This window comes from Poromitra crassiceps, assembly GCF_964638095.1.
Source record: "Poromitra crassiceps genome assembly, chromosome: 14".
NCBI classification, from domain to species: Eukaryota; Metazoa; Chordata; class Actinopteri; order Beryciformes; family Melamphaidae; genus Poromitra; species Poromitra crassiceps.
Genome location: NC_139633.1, coordinates 32,253,683 through 32,273,761, shown reverse-complemented (window position 1 = coordinate 32,273,761; position 20,079 = coordinate 32,253,683). Strand labels below are relative to the sequence as shown.

Below are 20,079 nucleotides of genomic sequence, written 5' to 3'. Positions count from 1 at the left end.
TCTCTCATAAGTGCTTCAAGCTAAGTTTGAAGAAGCTAAAGACTCAAACCCCTTTACAGGGAGCTTGACCGTGTTTTGAATTATTTTATTTTAGACAAGGGATTGCATATACAAGGAAACTGACTTAGTGTGGTTGGTGCACAAGTTACATAGCGCCACTGTCTGGCGGAAACGTCATTTGAACTGTAAAATGTTTTTTTTATACCTAGAATAATATGTCTGAAACTGCGGTGGTGGTCGGATCACCTGCCCTTTACAGGGCAGGTGACAGGTTACTTGACCCTGTTTTGAATTAGAATTATTTTATTTTGGACAAGGGATGTTTGCACATACAAGTTGCACAAGGTGCATAAGTTACATGCAGTTACATAGTGTCGCTGTCTGGTGGAAACATCATATCTGCAAAAAAGCTATTTTTGATTATAACATAGTTTAATAATAGCAACATTAATAACCAGTAATATAACATCTGTCGCTGGGCCAAAATACCTGAAACTTTCACAGGTTATTTTTGGGTACCTACTCAATCTTAAATCCATTTATGAAAATGAACAATCAAAAATGGAAAGAAGGAGCTGTTAGGAATTTAAATTACAAGATGTAATGGGAAGTAATTGTACCTGTGTACTGCAAAGAGTTTAACAAACAGAGTACATCTTCAAAAAAGTGATACGGGCAACTAAATCAAATATATACTTTTTAAAAGGCGATAATTTGGAGATACAAGGTCACCGCCGGACAGCGACAATAGGTTACATAAGGAACATGATAAGTTAGAAGAAATATACAGACAGATAAAAGATATCAACAGTATTAACAACCAAGTGTGGCAAACCAGCAGGTTAAAAAAACACACCTTTTCAGGCTCCACCTGGCCCCTTGTTGAACTAACATCTTTCTTAAAAAACTTACCACTCTATTCCTTCAAAAGTTGTAGCTGTCATAGATTATGTTGCATAGTTGATTTCTCTATTGTTGACAAAATGTGTTATTGTAAGTCGCTTTGGATAAAAGCGTCTGCTAAATGACGTAATGTAATGTAATGTAATAATGTTATATTTTGGCTGATTAACTGTGACAGCTTTGTTTGTTTGTTTGCGGGTCATGTGGGTCAGTTCAGGACCGTGAGCAGGTCACACTGGAATCTGATGTTGGGTCAGTTCAGGACCATGAGCAGGTCACACTGGAATCTGATGTTGGGTCAGTTCAGGACCGTGAGCAGGTCACACTGGAATCTGATGTTAAGTCAGTTCAGGACCGTGAGCAGGTCACACTGGAATCTGATGTTGGGTCAGTTCAGGACCGTGAGCAGGTCACACTGGAATCTGATGTTGGGTCAGTTCAGGACTGTGAGCAGGTCACACTGGAATCTGATGTTGGGTCAGTTCAGGACCGTGAGCGTCATGGAATCTGGTGTTGGGTCAGTTCAGGACCGTGAGCAGGTCACACTGGAATCTGGTGTTGGGTCAGTTCAGGACCGTGAGCAGGTCACACTGGAATCTGATGTTGGGTCAGTTCAGGACCGTGAGCAGGTCATACTGGAATCTGGTGTTGGGTCAGTTCAGGACCGTGAGCAGGTCATACTGGAATCTGATGTTGGGCCAGTTCAGGACCGTAAGCAGGTCACACTGGAATCTGGTGTTGGGTCAGTTCAGGACCGTGAGCAGGTCATACTGGAATCTGGTGTTGGGTCAGTTCAGGACCATGAGCAGGTTACACTGGAATCTGGTGTTGGGTCAGTTCAGGACCGTGAGCAGGTCATACTGGAATCTAGTGTTGGGTCAGTTTAGGACCGTGAGCAGGTCACACTGGAATCTGATGTTGGGTCAGTTCAGGACCGTGAGCAGGTCATACTGGAATCTGGTGTTGGGTCAGTTCAGGACCGTGAGCAGGTCATACTGGAATCTAGTGTTGGGTCAGTTCAGGACCGTGAGCAGGTCACACTGGAATCTGGTGTTGGGTCAGTTCAGGACCGTGAGCAGGTCATACTGGAATCTGATGTTGGGTCAGTTCAGGACCGTAAGCAGGTCACAATGGAATCTGGTGTTGGGTCAGTTCAGGACCGTGAGCAGGTCATACTGGAATCTGGTGTTGGGTCAGTTCAGGACCGTGAGCAGGTCACACTGGAATCTGATGTTGGGTCAGTTCAGGACCGTGAGCAGGTCACACTGGAATCTGATGTTGGGTCAGTTCAGGACCGTGAGCAGGTCACACTGGAATCTGATGTTGGACAGAAAGAGATTGAGGCGGCAGAGATACACAGAGAGGGGGAGACAAGGAGATGGAGAGAGAGAGAGAAAGAGAGAGAGGGCAAAGACAAAGAGAGCTTTTCATGTCTAAACGCTTGCTTTGGCAATATGTACAGTACAGTGTTACGTCATGCCAATAAAGCCAGTTGAATTGAATTGAATTGATAGCTGGGAAGACAGAGAGAGGGAGAGGCAGAGAGAGGGGGCAGAGAGAGAGGGGGGAGAGACAAAGAGAGAGGGGGGAGAGACAGAGAGAGAGGGGGCAGAGAGAGTGAGAGAGAGAGGGGACAGATAGAGAGAGTGGGCAGAGAGATAGAGGGGGAGAGACAGAGAGAGGGGGCAGAGAGAGAGGGGGGAGAGACAGAGAGAGAGGGGACAGATACAGAGAGTGGGCAGAGAGATAGAGGGGGAGAGACAGAGAGAGGGGGGCAGAGAGAGGGGGACAGAGAGAGAGGGGGCAGAGTGAGAGAGAGAAACAGGGAGGGGCAGAGACACACAGAGGGGGGGAGACAGGGAGAGGGAGAGAGAAAGAGAGAGGGGGCAAAGACAAAGAGAGGGGGAGACAGAGAGAGAGAAAGACAGAGAGGGGGGACAGAGAGTGAGATTTAAAACACGATTTCAGACGGAAGCCCGTCTTTATTGTCACACGAACACTACAACACATGCATGCGGCCACAACACATACTCATGCTGACGGTGGCCGGTGAAATATGCCCTCTGCATTTGACCCATCCAGGCTTGTCCTTTCCTCCAGGGGGCAGGCCAGGAGCAGTGGTCGCTTTTTCTTTCATCATTGGACCATCATTGGACCAACTTCAGATGTTGTCGTCACTGGTCAGATGACGATCTTCTGCATGTTTTTAGTGGGGGGTTATGTACGGAGGAACCCCCTCCGAGGGGGAGACAGAGAGAGACAGAGAGAAAGGGGCAGAGGCAGAGGGAAGAGACAGAGAGAGAGAGAGAGAGAGACACTGGGGCATGTAAAAAAACCAACAAGAACAAACAGGTATGCTGGCAGGTAGGCCCTGAAGGGAAATGACAGTTAGGGGAGCGCCTGAGCTGCTCCTTGAACTTAGATAATACCTCCAAAGAATGTTGTAAACAAGGAAACACACACACACACACACACACACACACACACACGCACGCACACACACCCACAATCGTGTGCTAATGACACACACGATGTGTAGTCAAAGAGAGAAGTTATTCATCTAATCCCTAGTTCCTCATTGCGCGGCTCGCGAGACGCTGGCGGCTCCCGAAGCTTTAGTTGGCGGCTCTAAGAAAAAAGAAAAAAGAAAAAACGTTTTTTTTTTTTTTTTTTTTTAAGATTTTTTCCCCCCTGCTCTCCCCAAAATTTCAATAAACCTTTATGGCATATTATTACAATGCAACAATACTGGTGTTGACAGTAATAGAAGGTGCCAAATCATTCAAACCAATAAGGATTTTGCTTTTAGGAGTATTGTGCCAGCGTGTTACTGCTAACCTAGACTCAGCCCTCAGTCTTAATCCGTTTCACTCCTGTAAGACTGAGAATATTACTATTTAAATCTTTGCATAACGTTAGGTGGCGCTGTTGGAGGCCTTGCATCAGAGAACCAATCATGAGTGTTGTGGGCGGGCCTGCTTTCTGGGGGCAGTTCTCATGCAGAACCGGTGTCTCGCAAAACATCGTCGCATTTGCGGAGAAACATATTAATCACTTAGAAACAAACATAACCTGTTAACTCATTCACCGCCAATGACGTCTTTGACGTGTTATCAGAAATAGCCCTCCCCGCCAATGACGTGTTTGACGTGTTTTTGTTTTTATTACTGCAGGGTAGTTTAAACACTTCCCCAGCCTGTCACATGGTATCAGGTCCCTAGCATCTAAGACAACACGTGAACAAACACATACCGCAGCTGTTGTTTTGAAATTGAGCAAGAGGAAAAGCAGAAAACGGGTAACGCTTCCTTGTGCAGACAGGAGAAACGCCATTGAAACCCCCCTCGGCGCGCTGCACGAGCTGGAGTCGCCTTCCTCTGTGCCAGCCCGGAGAAAACGGGAGAAAGTAATCAAGAGATGTGTTTGATCATCGGAGGAATGAGGAAATGATCGATCAGTTTGGGAGGGCGGTGAGGACGTGTTGAATAGCCGAGGGGAAAACGGGAACGATCAAATGGCAGGGAGGATATGACAGGGAGACATGGACGAGGACGGGTGGACCAGAAGAACAAAACAAAATAAACACACAACAGCAAGGCACAAGGCAGAAGCGCTGCGGCAGTCACAGCAGCCCGCTGTCCTTTCTCAAGAGCTATTCAGTTGGTTCATGAAATCGCTGGGCTGCGTGCCCTCCAGTGTTGCTCCTGGCCAATCCCAGCGCCACAGGGCGTGGTTATTGCTTATCCTATGTGGGGTTAGAAATCTAAAAGGGGGATCGTGTGTGTGTGTGTGTGTGTGTGTGTGTGTGTGTGTGTGTGTGTCTGTCTGTCTGTCTGTCTGTCTGTCTCTCTGTCGGTGTGTCTGTCTGTCTGTCTGTCTGTCTGTCTGTCTGTCTGTCTGTCTGCACACTCACTCACACCGAGTAAACTGTATTGTTGAATGTAAAAAAAAAGCACTTCATGTGTATATATATATATATATATATATTTTTTTTTTGTCATTTGTGTCCTAACGAATAATATTTACATGTCTGATGTCAATACAGTTCAAAATAAAAGAATTGAGAGTGAGTTCTGCCTGAGATTGTGCCCTTTTACAAAAATTGCCTTTTCTCCTGTTTATTTTCTCAGGGAGACCTTCAGGGTGAAAACAGGGTGTATATAAATGGCTATAAGTAGAGTACAGAACATGCTAAAAGCTCACTTTTTTTTCCTGGTGAACCCAGAGACGTACATCTTCATTTTGAGGTATTGCAAATCACTCTGGTGCTAATAGATAATTTACTGTGGGTCTTGAAAGATGACCAACAATTATGAAAATCTTTGGCCTGTGCTAAATATTGGCAGTCCTAAACTGGCGGTGAATGAGTTAATAGGACGTGTTTCATCCGGCCCCGGCGGCTAGAGGTCTTTCCCCCAGCGATAAACCCGACTCCCGAGGCTACGTTACAGAGCCTGCTGATGACTTCACAGTAGCAAGCGGACCACTTCCGCGTAAGAAAAATTATTGTAAAATAAACCACACCTATAAATTTTGTTTGGAGCATATCAGCTTCATGCTCTGTGTTAGGACTATGATAAATGGCATTGCCGCTACCAAATAAAATTCTAATAATAAATGTAGGCATGTCTGCTGCCGGCGGTTCTCGCCGGGCTCGGAGACACAGTTTCTGACAGTGAAATTCCCAGACGTTTGGTGGCGCAGCTCACCCAACGGCTCCCATGCCGTTTGTTTACCCCCTATCAAAAGTGCAAGTGCAAAATCTTAACACATTGAGTGCCAGCCATTTTTTCAATCCTGTAGGTAAGTTGTGCCAGGTTTTTTTTTGAGGATTCTGGCTCATTTTACAACAGCCGAGGATTCTTTTCTGTTAAGACTTCGTGAACACCAATCATCTAAAAATAACTAATAGAATGTGTGCTTTCTCTGTCTAAAAGAGTTAGTTTGCAGAGTTAGTAGTTATGTAGATATTAGCCGTTGAGTACAGCATGGTTTTAGCGTATGAGACAGCAAGCTGAGATAATCGCAGTTTTGTGAAATTCAGCAGAACAGTCACCTGCCTGTGATTGTGGGTGCCTTTGGGCGAGTCTGTATACTGTATTGTGTGTGTGTGTGTGTGTGTGTGTGTGTGTGTGTGTGTGTGTGTGTGTGTGTGTTCGCGCGTTGCTCCGCGGCTCTGGGGGGAGGGGATCTCTGTCCGTTCTGTGTGTGTGTCTCCGGGCTCCTCCCTCCGTCTGTGCTGCTGGGAGTTTGCAGCGAGTTGAGCAGCCTCTCTCCCTGGCAGCGAGTGTGGATAGGTCTCACTGTCTCTTGGGTTTGAGAGCCCCGATTAAGCCCCGTGCGACTCTAGGCTTTATGCTGCTCACCCAGTCCATTTCTGGAACCCCCCACCGCAGCAGCGCGAAGCGTCCCCGCCTACAGTATGAGAATGAGGCTCGTTCGTTTCTGACTGTAAAATCGCCAAGCCATTTCCGCGGGAGGCGGCTGCTTTTGGTCCACGGGTCCCGTGGCTGTGGCTTTCTCTCTGTCTCTGTCGCCACTTAGTGGTCGGTAAAATAGATTATACACATTCTCTTGCTCCAATAGTTATCTCGAAGATGTAAAAGGGGTTGATTGATGTCCCACCGTAAAAAAAAAAAAATGTTTATGTAAGACGAGATAGCTCGTCTATGGCACTCAAGCGCTGGATTATGTAAGACGAGATAGGTCGTCTATGGCACTCAACGTGTTAAGCTATGTTCTATCGATAAACCAATTTCTCGAGTAACAGCTCCAAAATATCAGACATAAAGGACTACAATATGCTTGTGAGAGCTATATTCACACTTCACAGTATAATTTATGCAAGCGTCATACGGGGGAAAATATCAGATAAACTGATTGTTATATCCTGAGATCTTTAATCTCGCCTGTATAACATAACGTCGCTGTTGTGCCAGGACCTCGAATGTCCCTTTTTTCACTTTTTCATAAATCAGTGCCATTGGTCACCCTTCACGTCTCTGTGTGGTTTTTAACAAATGCAACCAATGGAAAAGCATTAAAACGAGCTTGTGAGTAAATCTCGTAACGCCATTCGCCCTCAATCTGTCAGTCAAACCTCGAAATTCGTCCCCTACCTCCGCGTGTACCCCCCCACGCAGGACAATAAACCCGGAAAAGTCACACGGCAGACGTGCTGTGTATTTCTCATTTCGTTTTGACTAATCCTGGCTTCCTCTGACGTTAATATATCAATCAAATGTTTTCCAGTTATTCCTAGGCTGCAAACTTGTTTTAACATGCAAATCGGAGTGTTTTTGGACGAGAATAAAGTAACGTTAACGCTACGTTATGTCAGACTATTTCTCACCCCATGCGAAAGCCCCCGCCTCGGCCATGAGAGGCGAGGGGCAATGCTGTTGCTCCTGCGCGCGCCCCCACTGCCCGGAGCTTGGGGCTCGTGCATGAGCATACGACTCTCTCCCGCCTGACTGGCCGGGAGAAAGTGCTTCCAAGTCGGACTGATAATATAAACAACATAATTTGAGCTTATCCAGGTAAGATATTAATAAAGTAATGACACATTCAGCGGGAAACTAACTATAATTAAGACATGTGCCAACTTTGACGACGTTTGGTTCAGTATTTTAAGAGCAAAAGACGTTTTTTTTTACTTCCTGAAAAGTTGCTGTTTTGGAGATTCGAGGTCCTGGAACGACAGCGACGATAATATGTCACTCGGACACCAACGTGAGTTAACGTGGTTTATTAGACAGCAGCCAACATTCCAATCATGCCAGTCATAGCAGACTACACTGCATTCAGCTATGGTAACAGTAGGCTAAATGGACAATACATCACACTGATCTTTGCAGTTCTGTGTTGATTAGCTAATATTTCAATGGCATTTTGATTAACGTTATGATTTATTTCTATTTGGAACAAAAATTATGGTTTAACAGATTACATGTTTACTGGGCAGTGGTGAGGAGGGCTTTGTGTTTGTGTGACTTGCGTGAATGGCTAACGGCTAGCCATTCACTAGCCATGGCTGCTAAATTCTCCCAGCCTAGCAACGGTCTGAAGGCTATCTCCCCAAATTCTACAACAATGTCTTGTTTACTAACGTTCATAGTTGATAACGTTACAGCAATACAGTTACGGTTTCGTACTCACTGTAAGATCAAATGTTTACCGTTTATGTTAGCTTATTGTTTTGAATAGAATGTTTGACTAGCCCACTGGAGCTAGCCTCGGTAGCCGCCGCCATGTTGAATAATGAAAGAACTACAAACGCACAGGCGCTTCTCGGTGGCGTCACACCCGGTCTCGCCTAAAGCCCGCCCCATAGCTCACGCTGATTGGTTCGCCTGGGCGGCGGCCGGTTTAAACTCCAATCTTGAGCCGAGGTCAGACGGAGGTGGGATTGTGAATTTGTGGAACAATGCCGCCCCCATCTGGCGGAATCAGGCTACCAGCGTGCAGCGCTGTTCCAAAACGTGTCAACGTGTGTCGTTGCCTGGGAAACGCACATCCCATAATACAACTGTTCGCATCGCATCCCATAATAGTATGATGATACTATTTATTTGGGATGATACTATTTATTTGGGAAAATCCAAATAAATTTTGTTGTAGGTCATGATTTACGGTCCGCATCAACAGGGCTGAATCATTGACAGTGGTGTTAGGTGGTACTTAGACCTGAATTAGCAGTATAGTATTAGTCATCCTAAAAAAAAAAAAAAAAAAAAATCCTAATAAATTTTGTTGTAGGTCATGATTTACGGTCCGCATCAACAGGGCTGAATCATTGACAGTGGTGTTAGGTGGTACTTAGACCTGAATTAGCAGTATAGTATTAGTCATCCTAAAAAATAAAAATAAAAATCCTAATAAATTTTGTTTTGACCTAATTTTATTGTTGTCTATAGAGTTAGTTCCACCTCTGCGCAGATTCCCCCGCTCTCTTCTCTCTCTCCCCCTCAGGTGTCCTTCATTGGCCTGACGTACACCCCCGCCGCTGCAGCCCTAGGTCCGGCCGTCATCGCCCTAGCCACCTGTCGTCACTCTAGGCCATCTACCCGCTACTCCTTCTACTGTCTGACACCCCGGGCTCTTCGCCACCACCGACCCCTATCCTCATCATCCTGGTCACCTGCCTGCCTAAGGGAAGGGGGGACCCCCCCCCCCCCCCCCCCCCGGCCTCATCACCTTAGCTAGTATTCTCTAAACCTACGAACACTTAAAGACTACATTTTCTATTTCCTTTGGACTCTACTTTTGACATTTTCAACTCCCTTCCCTGATTTTAGGATAATTTAAAAACTACATTTTTATACCCCTCTGTTGGACTCTTTTTTTACATTTTCAATTTTCTGTTCTCTTGTAAATTTTATTTCCATAATAAACCATTTGCAGAGTTTCACTGCCGGAAAACTCTGTTCATGGTTTAGCCCGGCATCTCTCGGCCTGTCTCGGAGGGGAGTCCCCGGATGGGGGTCCGCCGCTGGGTCCACTGCCTGGGTGGGCCCGCGTGGCCTGCGTGGCCTGCTCTCTCAGTTCCCAGTCACTAGCTGGGGGCGGGTCTGGGAGCGGGTCGCGTGGGGGGTGGGCTTACCCAGGCGACCATTGCTGGGCCCCTGTAGCACAACGACCTCACAAGGTTCCTCCTCAGCCAAGCCAAGTCACTGGGGCAATCCATTTGGTGGAAAGGTTTTCTTGCGTTCACTGGGGGTGTGGGGACGCCACTGTGTCCCGGCCCGGCCTTCCCTCCCACGCCTTATGTGGGCGGGGGGCCGGGGCGGGGGGCATCGGTGCTCTTCATCGCTGGTCGAGGGCTGCCGGTTGGTTTAGAACAGTTTAGGTAGGCGATAGATTAGCTACAGCCTAAGGCTGACCTGTTATAGTGTTCAGGCAAAGATCAGACTAGAGCAGAGTAGGATAGGCCAGATTAGGCTGTAGACTAGCTAGATACTATGTCCCAGCTAGCTTTGGTTAATGCTTAGAGTAGTCAGTTGTCTGATCTCCCCCCCCCCCCCCTCTCTTTCTCTTTCCCCCGCTCCTTTCCCTTCTTCCCCCTCCTGTTCCCCACTCTCCCACATTTCCCACTCCCCCCCCCGCCCCCTCTCTTTCCATGCTCTTCCCTCCCCCGCCGCTTCCCACGCCCCCTCTCTTTCCATGCTCTTCCCTCCCCCGCCGCCCCTTCCCACGTTCCCCCTGCTCTCCCTCCCCTGCACCCTCCCACCTCTCCTTCTCTGTTCTCTCCTCCTCCCTATCCTCTCCCCTCTCTCACGGGGGGGGGGGGGGGCGGAGAGGTCTGTTCCCTCCCCCGCCTCCTCCTCCCGCGTTCCCCCTGCACCCTCCCACCTCTCCTTCTCTGTTCTCTCCTCCTCTCCCCCTGCACTCCTTCCCCTGCACCCCCCCACCTCTCCTTCTCTGTTCTCTCCTCCTCTCTGTCCTCTCTGGGGGGGGGGATGTGGGACGCTCCCCCTGCTTCTCTACCCTGGCTCTCCCTCCCCTGCGTCCCCATCTCTCCTTCTCTCCTCCTCCACATTCCTATCTTCTCCCCACCTCCCCCCTCTCCTCCGTCTATATTGCTCATTCTCTCCCCACCTCCTCCCTCCCCCTGCTCTCTTCTCCCCCACACCTCCCCTCCCTTCCCCTCTCATGCTCTCTCCTCTTGCTCCTTCCCCACCTCCTATACCCTCCCCACCCCATCACTCTCTCACATTCCCCCTGCTATTCTCCCTTCTTCTGCTCTCCCCTCATTCCTATATTTTCTATATTATCAATTGTTCAAATGTTATCTTTATTCTGTATATTCATGTTACTGTTGTGTCAGCTAGAATTAGCTAGACATACTTTCTGTGAAGCCCTCTGAGACATGCTTGTGAATTAGGGCTATATAAATAAACTTGACTTGACTTGACTTGACTTGGGATGCCATTGCGAACATAGATGTGAACAGGTTAGCTAAAACTTCAGCGTCGCCAGCGACGGCCCCCACCGTTGCGGTCGGGGTACATTTCGAAATCCCTCCAGGCCTGAAAGATTTTCTAGGGGAAACTGGTATATATATATGTGTGTGTGTGTGTGTGTGTGTGTGTGTGTGTGTGTGTGTGTGTGTGTGTGTGTGTGTGTGTGTGTGTGTGTGTGTGTGTGTGTGTGTGTGTGGAAAACAATAAAACACAAAAAAATGGTATAGGCAGATGTGCTTGGTTGGGGTGGCTTTTGGTGTTTTGCGGTAAAAGTGGCTCTCCTATTGACTTTGTCCTGCCAGTGCGGCTCTCATCAAAGAAATAGTGAGGATCACTGATCATTCCTGCTTCATCAAAAGTAAATTTCTGATAAATTCCAGGATTTAGATGGTTTAGTGATGTGAGATAACAGAAGAATGTACTAGGAGAACCAAACAAGTTCTGTTTATGCCTACAAAATGTTACTTTGTATTTTGAGTTCTCCCCTGGAAGTGATTTTGGTATAGATGGGCCATTGTATTTAAACAAGCAGTATTCTACTGAGTGACGTGACCTGTATTCAGAATATACCTATAGGGAGAAATTTAGTTTGTCATTGTAAAACCACAGCACAGTAAGGATGACATGTTCTTCATAGATCTAGCCTTTTAATTTAGCTCTTAAGTGCTTTCTCAAAGTACACCAAATTCATACATTTTACTTTAAAATGTAAAAAAAAAAAATCTTGAGGGGGGGCACGCCCCCGCACGCCCCCTAGGGGGTCTGTAGTCCACCACCACAACAACTCAAAATCCTGTGGGAAACACTGTAATTAGTATGATTAGTTAGTGATTAAAGTCAGTTCTGAGTATAGTACTGTAGTTAATCATTCGTTAATGATTAGTTAATGGTCAGTTTGTGAGTATAGTAATAATTAAGTAATGATTAACTACTATAGTAGTTAATCATTACTTAATTATTACCTGTCCATTAGCAGTGTTGGGCATAATGCATTACAAAGTAACTACTGTAATTACATTACATTTGTCTGTAATGAGTAGTGTAAGGCATTACTGTTCCTAATTCCAGTAATCACATTACAGTTACTATTCAAATATGCAGTGTTTCCCCTAGAAACATTTTCAGGCCTGGAGGGATTTCGAAACGTACCCCAACCGCGGTGGGGGCCCTCGCTGGCGACGCTCAACTTTTAGCTAACCTGTTCGCATCTATGTTGGCAATGGCATCCCAAGTATCATCATACTATTATGGGATGCAATGCGAACAGTTTTATTATGGGATGTGCGTTTCCCAGGCAACGACACACGTTGACATGTTTTGGAACAGCAATGCACGCTGGCACGATGCTCCTAAAAGCAAAATGCTTATTGTTTTGAATGATTTGGCATCTAGCTTCTATTACTGTCAACACTGTCAACACCAGTATTGTTGTATTGTAATAATATGCCATAAAGGTTTATTGAACTTTTGGGGAGAGCAGGAAAAAAAAAAAAAAAAAAAATGTTTGTGTAATTTTTTTCTGGCCTGGGTGGGGGCGCTGTTGGCCTGGCGGGCCTGCCACGCCTGTAGAATGGTAGGGGAAACACTGAATATGTATGGCATTACTTGCATTACATAAGTTATTCAATTATCTGGATCAGGCTTGAATCTGCAGGATTATTGGAAAAAAACACCAAATGTGCGGACTGGTGCTTTTTCAGGCACTTAACTATGCAACACAACTAGATTGGATGGGCTGCAGGGACGGGGAGGAGTCAGATCTTGTGTATGTCCTTATTAGGCGAGGGATTTGTGCTGATATGGGCATATGTAAGGTTTCATGTTGTAATTGTTAACACGTTCACTGCCAACGACGTGTTAACACGTTTTCAGAATCCAGCTGTTGACTGCCAACGACGTGTTAACACGTTTTCAGAATCGATTTTTTTTTTTGGACGGTGGGATGTGCATCTAACCCTTTTACATCTCTTATATAAGTATTGGACGTGTACAACGTGTACAACCCATTCCACCGACCCACTAAGTGGCGACAAGGAAGGAGGAAGGCAAGCAAAAAGCTGTGTGACGAAGCCATTCTCATGAAAATGGATTGGCGAAAACGCTTTCGTTTTCGCGCTGATTGCTGGCAGTGCGGGATTGCAAACTTGCATAATAGATTACGGATGGAACACACTTTGAAACACGCAGCATAAATATGACCAGAATCGCAAAAGCTTCATCAAAGCTCTCAACCAAAACTCCAAGAAGCGAGCGAGTCCAACCAGACTTCCTCAAAGAGCGGCCGCGCAGACAGGCACAGCCAGGCACAGCCGCACAGCAGCAGCAAAGCAGTGAGACTGGTGACAAGCTTGTGACACGGCGCTGCAGCCAAGAAGAACGCCCACGGAGGGAGGAGTTGGAAGCAGAGGGGAGTTTCCTGCTGTTATGGAGGAAATTACTGTTCAAAACTATTGTTTAGGTCTTACTGATGCCAAAAATGAATGGTTAAAGTGACTGTTCTATCGAATTTCACAAAAAGCCGTTTATCTCTGAATATTTTTTCTGACGCTGAAACCATGCTGTATTCAACTGCTAATGCTTACATAACTACTAACTCTACAAACTAACTCTTTTAGACAGAGAAAGCACACATTCTATTAGTTCTTTTTAGATGATTGGTGTTCACGAAGTCCTAACAGAAAAGAATCCTCGGCTCTTGTAAAATGAGCCAGAATCCTCAAAAAAAAACCTGGCAGAACCTACCTACAGCATTGAAAAACGGCTGGCAGTCAATGTGTTAACTGACAATTAGGTGACATTATGCATCTCAGGTGATGTTGCAGAGTAACGTAAAAGTAATGTAACGAGTAGTGTAAATAATTACTTTCTCCAGGGAGTAATTAAGTAAAGTAAGCCATTACTTTTTTTAAAGTAATATGTAATGCATAACTTTTTTGAGTAAAGCCCCCCACACTGTCCATTAGATACTCTTTTTCTGTACCCCAATGTAACGTGGTGCATCATTTAAAGTGAAACATCATACAGAGTAGTTCATGAGTACTGAATCATTACTTATACCCAACAAATACATTCAAGAGTTGTTTCAGGTGAGAATCCACAGCCCAAAGTTGTTAGTCAGGTTCTCAACTGAGCTAACAAGACTGTGGAATCAGATCAGTCGGTAGAGATGATGCTATCAGACAGAGGCAGAGAGAGAGAGAGAGAGAGAGAGAGTGAGAGAGAGAGAGAGAGAGAGAGAGAGAGAGAGAGAGAGAGAGAGAGAGAGAGAGAGAGAGAGAGAGAGAGAGAGAGAGAGAGAGACACATACACACACACCACCCGATCTGACTGTTGTCACCCATAGATTCAGTAGGTTCGTCATCAGCCCCATTCCTATCGCTGATAAACCTGCTAGGAGGTTTCAGTAGGTTTCAATGGCCGTTATCAAACAATTTTATATTTAGGCAAATAAAACAACTTCGGGTTAGGGTGAGGGTTAGGTTTAGCATTAGAATTAAGCAACAAAACGCGTTAAAATACGAAAACGGAAACCTCTCCTGATAACGAATAGCTGATAACGACCTTCTGCGCCTACTAGCAGGTCAGTAGGCTGCCTACTGGCCGATATGAATGGGGTGATAAGACGCTGATAACGACGATTGAATGGGCTGACAATGACCAGATCGCGTGCACACACACACACACACACACACACACACACACACACACACACACACACACACACACACACACACACACACACTGACCGAGAGAGACAGAGATATTCTGCCCGTTTTCTGGAAAATGACCCAGTGAAGACTAACCCAGAGAAAGAGAGAGAGAGAGAGAGACACACACACACACACACACACACATACACACTGAGAGAGAGACAGACACAGAGAGAGACAGAGAGAGAGATACTGAGAGAGAGACAGATACAGAGAGAGAGACAGAGGCTGAGAGAGAGAGAGAGAGAGAGAGAGAGAGAGAGAGAGAGAGACACACCCACACACACACACACACACACTGGGGAACCTAAAACCTGAAACAGGTAGAACAGGTAAGCTGGGCAGGTAGACACTGGAAGGGAAATGCCAGTTAGGGAGTGTCTGAGGTGCATTCTGCTCCTGAACCTCAGCCAATATCGCTAAAGAATGTTGTAAACAAGGAAGCACACGCACGCACACGCGCACGCACGCGCACGCACACACACACACACACACACACACACACACACACACACACACACACACACACACACACACACACACACACAATGTTCAAACAAGACCGCATGCCTATAGCCCAGCCTATACGGGGGCAGGGGGTTTCATGCCCAAAACAGCCACCCCCCTCCCCCTCCTGTACCAATCACAATATAGATCATAATTGTATGATTGGATTTGTGCTCATCCAAAGACAGTGTGAAGGGGACGAGGGGCGAGTTACATTTGAACCCTAATTTCATTCATGTTAAATGTTGCGTGTGTCATTCCCTCCCTGCCCCTGTATGTCGTGCGTAAAAGGAGAGGAAGGAAAGTCAGAGGTTTTTTACTGTGCGGGCGGCCAACTTACCTGTGGGTACTGTTAGTAGGAGTCATCTCTCTGCCATAGTTTAATGTGTGTAACCCAGCTGTTTTCAGCCCTTCTTAGTAGCCTATCTTAGTTGCTGTGGACTGTATTATTGCATGCATTGAGTGATGCCATTTTTACAAAAACAATAATAGCTGCCCCCTCTATTCATCTCTTATTCATGCTATAAAGCCCTAAAATAATAATAATAATGGTATTGGTGATCAGAAATGCATGCAACATATTGGATACCTGTGATCATCATTGGAGGGCTAGACTCTCACTCTCTCTCTCTCTCTCTCACACACGCACGCACGCATGCACGCGCGCACGCACGCACACACACACACACACACACACACACACACACACACACACACACACACACACACACACACACACACATTCTATTAGAGGCTACTTGAACATTGGCGGGATGTATCCTTTATCTCACCCTGTTGTATCTTTGCTTTCATCATGACACTATTATATACAAGAAGTAACACAAATTACATGGAATAATAACAATTGCCACAATTTCACACGCTGCCTTTGTTGAATTTTGGAATCGTTGCATCGCTAATTTTAATCTTGTCATATTCGTCTACTAACTAGACCAGTGGTTCTCAACCTTTTGGCTTGTGAAGCTTTAAAAACTCTTCATGCCTACTGTGGTGACTAGGGGTGCTCTGATCCTACTAAGCCACGATCCGATCCGATTCCGATTCTTGGGGTCACGATCCGATTCCAGAATCGATTCTCGATTCCAATGATTCTCGATTCCAACGATTCTCGATTCCAACGATTCTTGATTCCAGAATCTAGAATCGATTCTCAATTATGTAGTTTTATATTGCAATAACACACAAAGGTAAATCTAAGACAAAAAATGTCAGATTTATTCATGCTGAACTTCAAATTCAACTTCTGAAGTATTACATTCAGTGCCTAAAATTCATTTTGCAAACTAGGCGGGAATTCGCCCTTATGTTCTTCAGATTGTGGGGATTCATAGACTTTGGGAGGGATTTATAGACTTTGGGGGGGAGACACTAACCTGAGTATAACTACACATCTTATGTCCAAGAGGTGGTGGCACTGTGGCACACAAATTCCAAGTAAAACTACTGACTGCCCCAGAGGGAATCCAAACTGCTCACACTGGCATTATTAGTGCCATGCTTTACCCACAGAACCACACAGGAGAGCCAGGAGAGGTGAAAGAAGATAATGTAGTTCTCTCATCTCTCTCATCTCTAAATCACACATTAGACTGTGCGATTTTACATTTATTTTTTATTCTTCTGTGGTTGTTTATAACTGTTTTGCCTTATTATACATTTGGTCTTTTGTGTGCTTATTCTAGTGTACAAGCACTTTGTAACCTTGTTAAGAAAGGTGCTATACAAATAGTTTATTTTATTATATGATCATATCGATGTGGTTAACATATCCCACAGTGCAGGGGCGGACTGGGATCATAATTCAGGCCGGGCATTTATACCAAGCAGGCCAGGCCAATACGGGCTGATGCGCGTGAAAAATTTGGGCCGTTTGAAGCCCAATTTGGGTTGTTTGAAGCAAGATTTAGTGAATATAATGCTAACGCGATGATACATGTTATCTATTTGTTCACTAATATAAACATCAACATTGCCTAGATAACTGCAAGTATAATATGAAGAAGTAAAACCAAAAACATGCCTCTGTACAAACGCTTCACAGCAAACTTTATTTAAGGAAGCGTGATCAGATCATGCATACTGCGTTATTCTCCACAGGCTTATGAACTACACGTCATAATAACAATAATAATAAACATCAACATATTCTCAGTTTCATTAAACATCTTCCTGTTTAAGCAAGCCCCTAACATTAAACACATGGTAGTGTGTTCTGCTCAAGCTCCAACCTTTGTTTCTGAAAAATTAGGCCAACAATGGTTTTAGTCTCTATAGCCTATAGCCAAGTGTTGAGCAATGCAAAACTCAAGACTCCAACACAAGAGTCCAGAAATGAGCAGTGGCCTGCCTGGCCTGCTGTTCAGTGAGTGGCCTGACTGCAGGCACACATAAAAAAAACTTTTTTTTTTTGCAGGCCAAGCCACCGGGCATTTGCCTGACGTGCCCGATTATGCAGTCCGCGCCTGCCACAGTGTAACATCGTAAGGCAGGTTGATGACAGTGGGCAGACACTGATGATGTTTCACAGGGACACAAGAACGCAAGAACACACAAGAACCCTTATTGAGAAACGGCCACTCAGGGCCGTAGTATCACGGAGGAAAGTGTGGACGATTCCAAGGGCCCTTGACTGACAGGGGCCCTATTTTATTTTTTATTTTTTTTACAGTGCACCTGAACGCAACATACAAGATACCTGCTGAATAAGTGTCCAAATGTTCATGTCATTCTGGCCAATACTCCACTTCTGTTATAACATTTCAGTCTAGAATATGGAATATCTTTCAATAATCTTTATGACTAAAAGGCTAAAAGTAATCTCATGTGTAAGAAATTACTGTTCTACATTGAAGTAAAAAATGTAAATAATTAACTTGTTGGTTTTGGATTTATTTAGCTTCAAGAGTGCATTCTTGTTCGTGTGACCCTCAACACAGGCTTTGAGAATCCCCACTTACTGATATATGCTTAAATTAACCCACTCATATTCTGGTTTATTTCAAGAAAAACATTTTGGCTAGTGGAAATTCTAATTGGCTGGTAACTTCTAGCAGCCATATTGGCAGGTGGCCAAAAAAGCTAATTTCAAGCCCTGCAGGGAGAGCAAGTGGTGAAATAGGAGTGAGTGAGAAAAGGATCAAATATTGGTGTTTAGACTGAATAATGACATCACAACTGTTCATTTAAAATGAGTTATTCCTCTAAACCTGACTTCAAATGGCCCAAATGTTTCCGCGCCCGGCGCCGTTCGGCCCCCGACCCTCAGCAAAATCTGGCCCTCTGGTGGCGAGGAAATCTTTTTGTGGTCCTCTCTATCATCACAGTTCCTGGGTTACGGCATGACAATATTTGTTCGGCCCCCGGCAACAATCTGGGTTTCTCATGTGGCCCCCCATGAAAAATAATTGCCCACCCCTGATCTAGCCTGTTAAATTGGTTCTCAAAGTGAACTAGATTCATGCATTTTAGTTTAAAATGTACAAATTGTTCTTACAAGGGGCATGGCCCCCCGAACCCCCCAAGAGGGTCGAAGCAAGGTCTACCCACCACAATCTCTCCAAATCCTGTGGGAAACATACTGTAGCGAATCAGCAGTACACATACAGGGGTGAGCATTGGTAGTGTCTCAACTACAGATAGGAACTGATGTGTGGGAGTGTTGTATTGGGGAACACTATGCTGTGGGGATACTTCCGGGGAGGACTGAGCATGCGCGTCAGTCTCCACACACTGCTAGAAGGGAAGGCTGCTAGCTATGAGCGTGACAACCGCTGAGAGTTGTAATATAACTAACTGAGAATAAAGAAGCTTGTACCATCAAGAAGCCTCTGCCTCATGAGTTACCAGGAACGTTACACTGGCGTCAGAAGTTTAAACGGTGAATATTGCCTCCAGATTCGGCGAAATGGTTAACAAGTTCCTGAAGAAAGAGCGCAAACGACTCAATCGAGAGGCGGGAAAGGCAAGAGCCGGGGCAGACTACCAGCCGTCCGAGGAGGAAGATGTCTGGGTAGACGCAGCCGCTACCACAGAGAGCCAAGAGGGAAAAACAGCAGAAAGCCTGGGGTTGGTGAAAATAAAATCTGAACCAGACAGAGCTATCACCGTAGCCATGGAAGCTATCCCGCGGCTCAAGGAAGCTAGCGAGGCGGGAGAAGGAGCGGAAGAACCGGGACCGGTGAGAGTGAAGATCGAGCGGGTTGACATTGCCGCTGTAGCCATGGAGGCTGGGCCACAGCCCAGCGGAGCTAGCCTACGGCCCGAGGACAAAGACGGGACACGGGTCGAGGCGACAAAGGACGGCGAGCGGCGAGGAAGAAAGGAAATCACCCCGCCAAAATTCAACGGTAAAGGCGAGTGGGAGGCATACTGCAAGCAGTTTGAAGAGGCTGCAGATTGGAATGGCTGGACGAGAAGGGAGAGAGCCAGCTACCTCGTGATGGCCCTCGAGGGCGAGGCTACGGCGTGCGTGTCGGCAATAGCTGATACAAAGGACTTGGATGTGGTGATGGGGGTCCTGCAGAGACGTTTCGGCCGATGTGAGGAGCAGGCCATCGTAGCCGCGGAACTGTGTAACAGACGCAGACGACAGGGTGAGTCGCTACGTGCACTGGCAACGGACATTGAGACTCTCAGCCGGCGCGCATACAGCCAGCTACCGACGGAGACGCTGGATGGGTTAGCCCTAAGCTACTTTGTCCAGGCCATCGAGCCACGGAGTCTAAGCCAGAAGGTAACGCTGGGACACCCGAAAACATTGGGAGCAGCGCTGGGGTTGGTACTGGAGATAGAGACAGTAGAAGGCTGGGACAAGAGCAGCGGCATAATGGAGGCCGCCCCAGTGGTGAGAATGGCAGCGGAGAGCCAGTTACAAGAAGAGCCAGCGTGGAAGACGGCCTTGGCAGAGCAAAGCAACACGGTGAAAGAGCAAGGCGACAGGGTGAAAGAACTGTCCGAGTCAGTACAACAGCTGACAG

The 20,079-nt window shown here is 46.1% G+C and overlaps 1 protein-coding gene across 2 annotated transcripts in view; it reads left to right on the top strand.

Moving 5' to 3' along the window:
* Positions 1-20,079, top strand: part of LOC310789400 (NACHT, LRR and PYD domains-containing protein 3-like) — a 291,155-nt gene that overhangs the window by 205,997 nt on the left and 65,079 nt on the right. The window lies entirely within an intron of this gene.